The 12,331-nt window shown below is 42.1% G+C and overlaps 1 pseudogene; it reads right to left on the bottom strand.

Annotated features, from left to right (window-relative positions):
- LOC117526246 overlaps window positions 1–12,331 on the bottom strand; it is a 207,199-nt pseudogene that overhangs the window by 182,461 nt on the left and 12,407 nt on the right.

Genomic DNA, 12,331 nt, shown 5'->3' with positions numbered 1-12,331 from the left:
GTGAATTATGCAAGGATACAGGTCACATGACTAGTGTTGCTCATTAGGTGGACAGATTTTCCAAAGATAATTTCTTGAGGATGAAGGTGAAGAGGTTTTTTTTTAATAGTGCGTCTTGTACAGCAGAAGTGGAGCCCAGCACAGCGTGAGAATGGTCTTCAAAATATGGATCTACCCATGGATTTTATCTTTGCCTTTCATGTGTCCAGAAGAAAATTCTTAACAAAGCGCATTTCCTCTTCCAGCATGGAACCGGCTGTTTATGGTTTGTGCGATCCCATAGCGCCCATGCTAGGCTAAGATGCTGCGTGCGGGAGACAGTCTCGCTAAGGAAGCCCCTTCTGTGATCATGGAGTCGGACAGAAAGGCGCCGCCGAGTGGCCGCCATTACAGGACAGTCGTGATGTGAAGAGGCTCCCAGCCCACACTAACCTGTGCAGGGTTCTCCCATTTCTTGAGGAAATCCTCTTTTGCTTTAGCAAGAAACTCCTTGACTGTGGAAGACAAAACTGGAAGTGTTGACAAAAGATAAAAAAGATTAAATATTTAGTAAAGAATGCATGGGCCAACTGAAACAATGAAATACATTTTAAGATATTCACTATATGTACAGCAGTCAATAATAGAAAACACTTTTCTTAAAATCCTGGTTTGTACTGTACAAGTCAGAATTCAGGTTGAAGTGTTTTCTTTTCCTTTTCAGAGTATTTGTAAACATCATCTGACACAAATATTTGCCATCATGACTAGCACTTATGTTACAAATGAAGGTAAATAAATGGTAAATAGACTGCAATTTATACGAGGTCTATTAGAAAAGAAACCGACCTTTTTATTTTTTTCAAAAACTATATGGATTTGAATCACGTGTGATTGCGTCAGACAAGCTTGAACCCTCGTGCGCATGCGTGAGTTTTTTCACGCCTGTCGGTTGCGTCATTCACCTGTGGGCAGGCTTTGAGTGAGCACTGGTCCACCCACCTCGTCGGAATTCCTTTGTCTGACTTCTTCCTGAGAGACTGGCGCTTTGCTTGATCAAAATTTTTTCAGAAACTGTAAGGCACATCCAAGTGGACATCATTTGAGAAATTCAGATGGTTTTCGGTGAAAAGTTTAACAGCTGATGAGAGATTAAGGAGTGTTACTATCGCTTTAAGGACAGCCCACGGCGCCGGACGGCAAAACACCTCAAAACACAGCAAAACACCTCCGCTGGAAGCATGACAGGACAAGTTTGACCATGCCCAGCTGTTAAACAATTTCTCGGATACTCACTCGACTGAAAACCATCGAAAACCGCCTGAATCTTACGAATGGTTATCAACACGGAGGTGTTTTGCTGTGGCGCCACGCCATGAGCGGCTGGGTGCCGACGCGCAAATCCGTCCGCACGTCTTTCATTACAAAATCTCCTTTAACAGTGGAATGTCCGGATAAACTGCTGATCCCGACCTCTTCTGAAACTTCTCTGTTCTCCCACGATGTCCTGGGTCAACAGAGGCTTAAATTTGGAAGTTTTCAGCTCGATACAGGCTGACGATGGCGGCTCGGGGCGCGGCGCGCCATCCGGTGCCGTGGGGTGTCCTTAAAGCGATAGTAACACTCCTTAATCTGTCATCAGCCGTTAAAATTTTCACCAAAAACCGTCTGAATTTCTCGAATGGTGTCCACTTGGATGTGCCTTACAGTTTCTGAAAAAATTTTGATCAAGCAAAGCGCCAGTCTCTCAGGAAGAAGTCAGACAAAGGAATTCTGACAAGGGGGGTGGACGAGTGCTCACTCAAAGCCTGCCCACAGGCAAATGACGCAACCGACAGGCGTGAAAAAACTTACGCATGCGCACGAGGGTTCAAGCTTGTCTGACGCAATCACACGTGATTCAAGTCCATATAGTTTTTGAAAAAAATAAAAAGGTCGGTTTCTTTTCTAATAGACCTCGTATAGCGCTTTTCCATCTGCATCAGACGCTCAAAGTGCTTTATACACTAATGATTTACATTCACCCCATGCAAGGCGCCCAATACACACCAGGAGCAACTAGGGGATTAAGGACCTTGCCCAAGGGCCCTTAGTGATTTTCTGGTCAGGCTGGGATTTGAACCGAGGATCCTCTGGTCCAAAGCCCAATGCTTAACCACGAGACCATCACCTCCCCAAGGCTCATTTATGCTCCATTTACATATGGAAATCTATACGTCTCAAACATTGGCACTTATGTTAACCAATGCATCCAACAGAGGGCACTGCACAGGCTCAAATGTCTTCAACAAAACCAAATATGATCAGGATTCCATGAACAGTGCTGCATCGAACCACATAGGCCACACCCATTTCAAAATTTAAAGGACATGTTGCACCAAAATCATAACAGTTTAGATTTAGGTTATGAGTGGCCATCCGATGATTCACCGGGATTACTGTGTGCACTTCCATGACCGGTTTGTACGTAATGTACGTAACACGCTGAAAAATGCAGAGAATTGCAGTGAGACATTTTCCGGAAATGCACCTGTTAACGCTCAGTGAGAGGAATAAAATTCATCAGCAATCACTAATTATTTCCACACGTGTGCAGACAGACTTACGTACTTTTATGGTGTCTTCCTAACTCGGATGTTAAAAACCGTGCAACATGTCCTATAAAACTTTTAGCAATTCTGAATTTTGTGAAAGGATTTTTTTTTTCTTACTGTGGCAATTTATCCTCAGTCTTCACACAATGTGGCACATTTAATATTTGAACCAATCCAACCAAAAGTTATCAAATTAATTTTTAATATTTTTGTTCCTGTGTTCTTGTTTTGGTGCAGTTACCTGCCAACTTTGAGAGGGTTTGGATTGTTTAGCTAAATCTGTTGTAGCTCACAAGTCAATTACATATTTGCAATCAAACTTTGTGAACTTTTTAACAATGGAGTTGTGCAAAAACTGACACATGAACACAGCAGATGAGGGCACTAAAACCAGCATAGCAGCATACGTTTGGCAGTAACGTCTGTATGGGGTCATCAGCCAGAAAGAGAACAGCAAGGCCAGAGAGGAGGTGTGCGGATGTTGTGAGGGAGGACGTGCAAGTAAAACGTGTGACAGAAGAAGACGCAGCGGGCAGAGTGAGATGGATTAGCGACTGTGGAAAACACGAACGGGAGCACATAACAGAACACTTTATTGGTCTCATTGGACTGAAATGCTTTTATACAATGGTATATCAAACTTTGGGCACCCCTGATGATTACAGGAGTTTCCTTTATAAATCACTTGTTTGGATCAGCAATTTCAGTTAAATACAGTCTGTTAGAAAACTATCCGACCTTTTTATTTTTTGCAAAAACTATATGGATTTGAATCATGTGTGCTTGCATCAGCCAAGCTTGAACCTTCGTGCGCATGCGTGAGTTTTTTCACGCCTGTCGGTTGCGTCATTCGCCTGTGAGCACACTTTGAGTGAGCAGTGGTCCAGCCCCCTCGTCGGATTTTTATTGTGAGGAAAATGTCTGAACGATTTGGAGCTTTGCTGCATCAAATTTTTCCAGAAACTGTGAGAGACAGCCAGGTGGAAACTAGGGATGGGTATTGATAAGATTTTATCGATAGATGCCATTATCGATTCTGTTTATCGATCCGATTCCTTATCGATTCCCTTATCGATACCTCGTGAATTTTGTACTAAAAGTAGGCTTTACAGGTTTTCTATGTATTTCATTGAGTCTTAAAGTAAATAAATATGAAATTAGTCACTGTATCCTTGATCTCTGGACATAAATAAAAATAAACAAAATGGTGTTTCGCTTTGAAGTTATTAATTCAGACTGGATTCTATCGTTCTAACTTGACTCGGCAGAGAGCCGCGCAACATTTGGAGCTGTGTGAACAGAACGGAGGACGATTCTCGTTTCTTTCTTGCAACAAGACAGGAGTCCCAGTTAGTAACTTTAATCAAAAGAAAAAAAAACAACTTTCCTTATTAAAATTTATTCCAGTAGTATTCTGCTCTTACTAGGATGCAGCAGTTTTCTAGTTTGGCAGATAGTTCTGGAGGAAATCACTGAAGAAATTAACACATTGAAAATATGGTTTGACAGAAACAAACTGTCATTAAACTTAAATAAGACAGGGATGAAATGGAGGTGTAAGAGTCACTAAGTGTTCACAGGAAACACTTATTTATTTCTGTATGTATTTATTTATGTATTTATTTATGTTCATTGTTAGTTGCTATTATATATTTTCTGTTGTGTTTCTATTCGGGTTCTTTTTGTCTCTTTCTCTAAAATTGTATATAATAATCATTAGATTATTCATATATAAACAAAAATAAATTTAAGAAACATTACAATTTGAAAACAAATGCACCCGAACGTGATGACGGCTGCAACTGCTAAATGCTAACTTTTAACATTGAAAATGCCATAGACATGCTAACGCATTAGCATCGCTCCCGTTTTTAAGTTATAAAATACATCTATCAACTGTTTCAGAAGACCATAACAGGTCGGTTTAACATAGACAAGGTAAATAATACTCACAGACGTATGCTCTTTGGGGTTTTAGCGGGGGAAAATTAAACGAAAGAAAGAAAGAATAAACGAAGCAATCAATCGAAGCGTTGCTTCAATCTACGAACCACTGCTTCGATTGGTTCAAGGTTCAAAGCAAAGCCGCGTTGCAGAAAAGTTGATTACAGACCCACTGCAGGGTCTGTAATCAATGTAGAGAAATTATCATTTTCCTGATAAACACCCCCCAAAACAACGGCCACTCTGAAGGACCGATAACAGAATCGTTAAGCACAAAGCTTACTGATGTCGGTGGATCAAATCATTTCTTAACGATACCTGAAAGGAACCGGTTCTCGATACCCATCCCTAGTGGAAACCATTCGGAAGATTCTGACGGCTTTCAGGGACGATTCTATGGGGATCACACAGATTAAGGAGTGTTACAACCGGTTTAAAGATGGCGCACAATGGCGGAGGACGCGCCGCGCTCCGAGCGGCGATCGACAGGCTGAAACGACCAGACAAGACGCCACTGATTTTTTGGAGGTGATCAGGATCTGGATTAATGGACATCAGAAATCTATAATTGCTCTTGTTTCCACATACAGTTGTATGTAAAAGTTTGGGCATCCCTGTTCCTTTAGAAATCATTGGTTGTTTGGATCAGCAATTTCAGTTAAATATATCATACAGCAGACAAACACAGTGATATTTGAGAAGTGAAATGAAGTTTATAGGATTTACAGAAAGTGTGCAATAATTCTTTAAACAAAATTAGGCAGGTGCATAAATTTGGGCACCCCAACAGAAAAAAAATACATCAATATTTAGTAGATAACAGCCTTTAAACACTTCCTATAGCTTCCAATGAGAATCTAGATTCTGGTTGAAGGTATCTGTGACATCCTTACAAATATCATTAATATACAATATAAATAGTTTGGGCCCCAACACTGACCCCTGTGGTACCACCACAAACAATGTCCAAACATTCAGAACTGACATCACCCATCTTAACAAACTGCTGTCTCTGTTGTAAATAGCGTCTAACCCAGTCTGATACAATACCTCTGATGCCATATCTTTCAAGTTTTTTAATTAATATTTCATGGTTGATTGTATCAAATGCTTTCTTAATGTCAATAAATATTCCAACTGCATATTTCTTTTGTTCAATGGCATTTGTGATTTCTTCAATTGCGTGTATTATTGCTAATGATGTTGTAATGTGTACTGTGTACTTGTCATGTGTTGTATAATTTAATTACAAAAAATGTTTGAGGCAAATTCTGTGCCTCAAAGCTTCATTTAACATTGTAGTAAATATTTCGATATTTATCTCTTTTTTGATCGAGCACGCCTTTTTATACATCTTGGATGTGCGTGTCTTTTCTGATTTACTAAGATTTTGGCGCAGAGACATTGTGCAATTGCTTAGGGAGTACTTTTGATTGGATTGCTCGAATAATCAGCAGAATAATCGATAGAATACTCAATTACTAAAATAATCGATAGCTGCAGCCCTAATTCTTTATACACAATTGCTCACTGGTCAAATTGTGTGAAAGGGGCTTGTCAACCACCATTTTGACTATATGTAAGAAGAAAAATAAGAATGAGGATGACTGTATTTTTAACAAGTAAAACATGATTAAATCAATATTATTTAGCATTTTAGTTTTACACCTACAATGCTTAACTTAGTGGAATTGATGAGCTGTACGACAAAATGTGTATTTTGTACAACCCCAATTCCAATGAAGTTGGGACGTTGTGTAAAATTTAAATAAAAACAGAATACAATGATTTGCAAATCCTCTTCAACCTATATTCAATTGAATACACCACAAAGACAAGATATTTAATGTTCAAACTGATAAACTTTGTTGTTTTTGTGCAATTATTTGCTCATTTTGAAATGGATGCCTGCAACATGTTTCAAAAAAGTTCAAAATCACCTTTCCTTCTAAAAACACTCAATAAGCATTTGGGAACTGAGGACACTAATTGTGAGTGTCATGACTGGGTATAAAAGGAGCTTCCCCAAAAGTCTCCGATGTTCACAAGCAAAGATGGGGCGAGGATCACCACTTTGTGAAAAAAATAGTCCAACAGTTTAAGAACAATGTCTCTCAACGTTCAATTGCAAGGAATTTAGGGATTCCATCATCTACAGTCCATAATATAATCAGAAGATTCAGAGAATCTAGAGAACTTTTTACACGTAAGCGGCAAGGCCGAAAACAAACACTGAATGCCCGTGACCTTCAATCCCTCAGGCGGCACTGCATTAAAAACCAACATCATTGTGTAAAGGATCTTACCACGTGGGCTCAGGAACACTTCAGAAAACCATTGTCAGTTAACACAGTTTGTCGCTACATCTACAAGTGCAAGTTAAAACTCTACCATGCAAAGCAAAAGTCATACAGCAACAACATCCAGAAACGCCACAGCCTTCTCTGGGCCTGAGCTTATTTGAAATGGACAGACACAAAGTGGAAAAGTTTGCTATGGTCTGATGAGTCCACAGTTCAAATTGTTTTTGGAAATCATGGACGTCATGTCCTCTGGACAAAAGAGCAAAAAGACCATCCAGGTTGCTTCCAGCGCAAAGTTCAAAAGCCAGCATCTGTGATGGTATGGGGGTGTGTTAGTGCCCATGACATGGGCAACTTACACATCTGTGATGGCATCATCAATGCTGAAAGGTACATCCAGGTTTTGGAGCAACACATGCTGCCATCCAAGCAACGTCTTTTTCAGGGACATCCCTGCTTATTTCAGCAAGACAATGCCAAGCCACATTCTGCATGTGTTACAACAGCGTGGCTTCATAGAAAAAGAGTGCGGGTACCAGACTGTCCTGCCTGCAGTCCAGACCTCTCGCCCATTGAAAATGTATGGCGCATTATGAAGTGCAAAATAGGACAACAGAGATCCCAGATTGTTGAATAACTGAAGTTGTACATCAAGTAAGAATGGGAAAGAATTCCACTTACAAAGCTTCAACAATTAGTGTCCTTAGTTCCCAAACGTTTATTCAAATGGTAATTATATGCATATCTACCGGTTCTGCTAAAATGAAATAATCATGAAAAAATATATAATAAATAATCGTGGCTCAGGACCTTTTCCTGACTGACAATTGCACTCAAGTCAGTGGATTTCATGACTCTTTCCAACACGGGTATACGAGGTCTGTCAATAAAGTAACGGTCCTTTTTATTTTTTCAAAAACTATATGGATTTGAATCACGTGCGATTACATCAGCCAACCTTGAACCCTCGTGCGCATGCGTGAGTTTTTCCACGCCTGTCGGTTGCGTCATTCGCCTGTGGGCAGGCTTTGAGTGAGCACTGGTCCACCCCTCTCATCTTTTTTTTCATTGTTCAGGAATGGCTCAGAGACTGCCGCTTTGCTTGATCAAAATTTTTTCAAAAACTGTGAGGCACATCCGAGTGGACACCATTCGAGAAATTCAGCTGGTTTTTGGTGAAAATTTTAACGGCTGATGAGAGATTATGGAGTGTTACTGTCGCTTTAAGGACTCCCCACGGAGCCACAGAGAAGTTTCAGAAGAGGTCGGGATCAGCAGTTTATCCGGACATTCCACTGTTAAAGGAGATTTTGTAATGAAAGACGTGCGGACGGATTCGCACGTCGGCACCCAGCCGGTGCAGCGCGGCGCCACAGGAAAAACACCTCCGTGTTGATAACCATTCCTAAGATTTAGGCGGATTTCGATGGCTTTTAGTCGAGTGAGTATCAGAGAAATTGTTTAACAGCTGGGCATGTTCCAACTTGTTCTGTAAGGCTTCCAACGGAGGTGTTTTGCTGTGGCGCCGGGCCATGAGTGGCTGCACTCTGCACTCCGTCCGCACGTCTTTCATTACAAAGTCTCCTTTAACAGTGGAATGTCCGGATAAACTGCTGATCCCGACCTCTTCTGAAACTTCTCTGTTCTCTCACGACGTCCTGGGTCAACAGAGGCTTAAATTTGGAAGTTTTCAGCTTGAAACAGGCTGGTGACGGCGGCTCGGAGCGCGGCACGCCCTGCGGCTCTGTGGGGAGTCCTTAAAGCGACAGTAACACTCTATAATCTCTCATTAGCCGTTAAAATTTTCACCGAAAACTGTCTGAATTTCTCGAATGGTGTCCACTTCGATGTGCCTCACAGTATCTGAAAAATTTTGATAAAGCAAAGCGCCAGTCTCTGAGCCATTCCTGAACAATGAAAAAAAAGACAAGAAGGCTGGACCACTCCTCACTCAAAGCCTGCCCACAGGCGAATGACGCAACCGACAGGCGTGGAAAAACTCACGCATGCGCATGAGGGTTCAAGGTTGGCTGATGTAATCGCACGTGATTCAAATCCATATAGTTTTTGAAAAAAATAAAAAGGACCGTTACTTTATTGACAAACCTCGTATGAAAGCAGTCAATAGGGAGAAAGCCAAACAAATCCCTCATGAATATCAGAGCTCATCAATCTCGACAAAGAAGTCCATCTTCCATATGCACAGCACTATATAGGCCAGCCAGGGTGTGCAACAATGAGTGCTGAAACAATTACTTGAGTAACTTGAATAATTTGATTACAAAAAATGTTCAAGGCAAATTCTTATACCCCCGTCACACATAGCCAGAATGAGGCCAAATGGTGTCAGAATGACGATTCAGCCCACATCTGAAAAGTATCCAGTTGCAGTTTGAAAACATTCTGACAGTTGGAAGAGTCCACACAGTTGGTCAAAATTGGGCGGTGGCCCCAAGTGTGATGCACATGTTCAAAACTCTCTGGATGCCATTGAGATGGGACACCTAGCCGACGGCAGTCCATACTCAATCTGAGCACCATCTGACTGTAATTTACATATTCTGATGGTGGAAAAACAGGATCCAAAACTATTTGAGCACGTACAAGGGAACCTCGAGATGGATCTGGCACGACAAAGCCTGCTGGTATGACCTGCACCGTGCCACATATAATAATGTTCACCTCCAATGTCTCCCATCCTATGTGATAATCCCAACCATCACACTGTCCAGAGTTGTGCTGTGCTGCTGAAGTGAGCCAAAACACACAAAAAAGAAATTAAAGTTCCCTGGAAAGGCTGCGTCTGACGCATTGGATAGCATGGCCCACTGCCAGCAGGGTCCAGCAGCTGGTAATGGCGTGCACATGCGCCCCCCATGCACACACGCACATAGCTGCTCATTCAGCCATTGTGAACACACAAACACACACACCGATCATGTCATTAGTCCAGCACCTTTGCTCTACGCACACACATGCACTTGAGGTCAGTGCACGCTGTGAAGGGGAGGACGTGTGCAGATGTGACTGCATGACTGAGTGAGTGACCGCACCATGCCAGCTTTGACAAATATGGTGTGAGTCCAGTCCATATGTTGGTTGTACTCCCGATGTTCAGTACCGGCAGGACTGTGCAAAGGAAGGACACAGTGCTGCCGCCCACTCTGTTCCTGTGTTTGCCATCCAGATGTTTGGACATCAGGCAGTCTTCAGTGCCTTTTATGGCCATCTGACAGCAGCCTGTGTCATCTATCTGTTGTCTACATGTGCTTTGGATGCCATCGTGCAAGTGTGGATGAGGTAATCTGGATGCCTTCTGACACTGCTGAAGACTGCGTCTGATTATGGCAATATTTACTGTGTTGGGCTCCTGCACATTCTTGCTATGTGTGACGGGGTTTTAGCCTCAAGGCTTTGTTTAATTCCTGTCGCCAAAATGCTCTGTAAATACAGCACCACTGAAAGTGCTGGAGTATATACGCCAGGCCTATATGTGGCACTGTAAATGTTCCCACAAAAAAAATAAAAGAATAAACCATGGAGCATGCGCATAACCAATGTAAGGAGCTAACAAGAGCAATCAGACATTTCTGACAGCCGCCAATCCAAATCCGGATCAACTCCAAAATTCAGTGAAGTCTTCTTTGCCCTAATACCTATCTGTGGTGCAAATTTGGTGAGAATCTGTGAAGCTAACAGACAGACAGACAAATAAATAATTTCCAATGATTTTATTACATCCTTGGCAAATGTAATAAATGTAACAGCAGATGCTACAACTTTCCAAAGCAACACGCTGAGTAAAATAAAACCCTTTAAGAGAAGGTGTCCACACTGATCATCTGGAATAGACTTATTATGTATTTAAAAAGTGAAGCAGTGTGCTTGTGTATTTTTTAAAAACACAGCGCTGTGTTGTTCCACTGGCTGCTCTCCACCTTGCAGTCAAAGGACACAGACTTTAAGTGAATCAAGTTCACCTATTTAAAAAACGCCTTTATTCGTGTTTGATCAGTTTTCATAAACAGGGTGGACACTGGATTTATCAATGCGGCTTTTGCAGAAAAGCCTATATTCCACAGCAGTTTTTCACAGGCTGTGTTCACGTTCATACCCAGCCTGTCCACTGTGTAATGTAATGTAATGTGTGGAAAAAATAAAGAAATGCTCAGGAAAAGAGAGAGGGAATATCCTAAATTTGAAAATCTGCATGATGGTATGGCACTCATAGGGACAGCCCTGGCACTAGGGGTGCACAGAACATACAGTAGACAGTATAAATGATATAAATTTGGCCTATGGTAGAGATTTAGACTCCACCGACTGATCACAATAATGCTTGTTGATGACGTCCTGGGCCGACCCGATCCAATATCTGTTTCGGATTGTGATACTAACATCATTCACGGATCAGAAAGTTCCAATATAACCTGTGGATTTTTCCAATCCAGGAAAAACTCTAAAGCCGCGTTCACACCGGGCATGACACGAGCGACAGGTTGCCATGTAATCCCTATGGAAAGACGCGTTGTGGAGCGAAGCACGACGCGATGGACGCGAATGAAGCGACGCAAGTGAAGCGATTTTGAGCGATTGGCGCGTTTGTGGCGCGATATTGCGTCGCGTCACGCCGCCCTCCTCCCCAAGTTGAAAAATCAGAACTTTTTCATCTTGTCGCCGCGATGACCAATCAGGGACTGAATATGTAGTGACGTGGAGATGTCTGGAGTTTGACTGAGTTGGATGTGAACATGTCCTGTCTCTGGTAGCCAGCCTGTGAGCAGGACTTATTGTCCTTTATTTTACAATTATGACAGAGTTTGGGGGAAGAGCGAGCAGCAGCCCCACAGCAGGGGGAACAGAGTTTTTCTTCTTAACGTGCGCGCGCAAGCAAATCGCCGTGAAGATTTTTTTTTTATTAACTACACAGATGTATAAAATAAATGGTGACTGGTTTATTTCTTTTTTCCCCTGTCTGCATATATAGTAATGGTAAATGCCACACTGACAGAACCATTTATGAACATTAATACCCATATATGCAATTTGTTCTTGCAAGACAGAAGGTATGTAGTGCATGAGTGAATGGGTGTGTGTGTGTGAGACCCCCATCCGCCCTTCCCGATCAGCCTACAACAGCCTACTCAAAGCCAACCGACAACTTCTATCAGGAAGGGCAGACCACCAAAACAACACAAAGACAGGCAAGAACTAGAGACAAGTGGTGAAGACAATAACTGTGACGTGACAGACCAAGGAGACGGGGCCCCAACCATACAACATACCAGGACAAACAACCACACATGAACAAACAGTGACAGCAACAGTCTGTTGTCTAATTAGTGAGCATCCATACCCTAATCTAGAACAGCGTAGTGTTAATCCCCTTAAGAGCACCCAAAAACCGAATTGTGATGACGGCCACAAACACGCAACCATCCACACACAGAGACCCAGATCACAGCTAAATATCCAATCACTACTGTGGATGGTGTGTTGGGCCAAGACAAG

Source organism: Thalassophryne amazonica, chromosome 15 (genome assembly GCF_902500255.1).
Source record: "Thalassophryne amazonica chromosome 15, fThaAma1.1, whole genome shotgun sequence".
Taxonomy (NCBI): Eukaryota; Metazoa; Chordata; class Actinopteri; order Batrachoidiformes; family Batrachoididae; genus Thalassophryne; species Thalassophryne amazonica.
The sequence above is the reverse complement of the archived record's forward strand: the minus strand, read 5'-3'. Positions and strand labels throughout refer to the sequence as shown.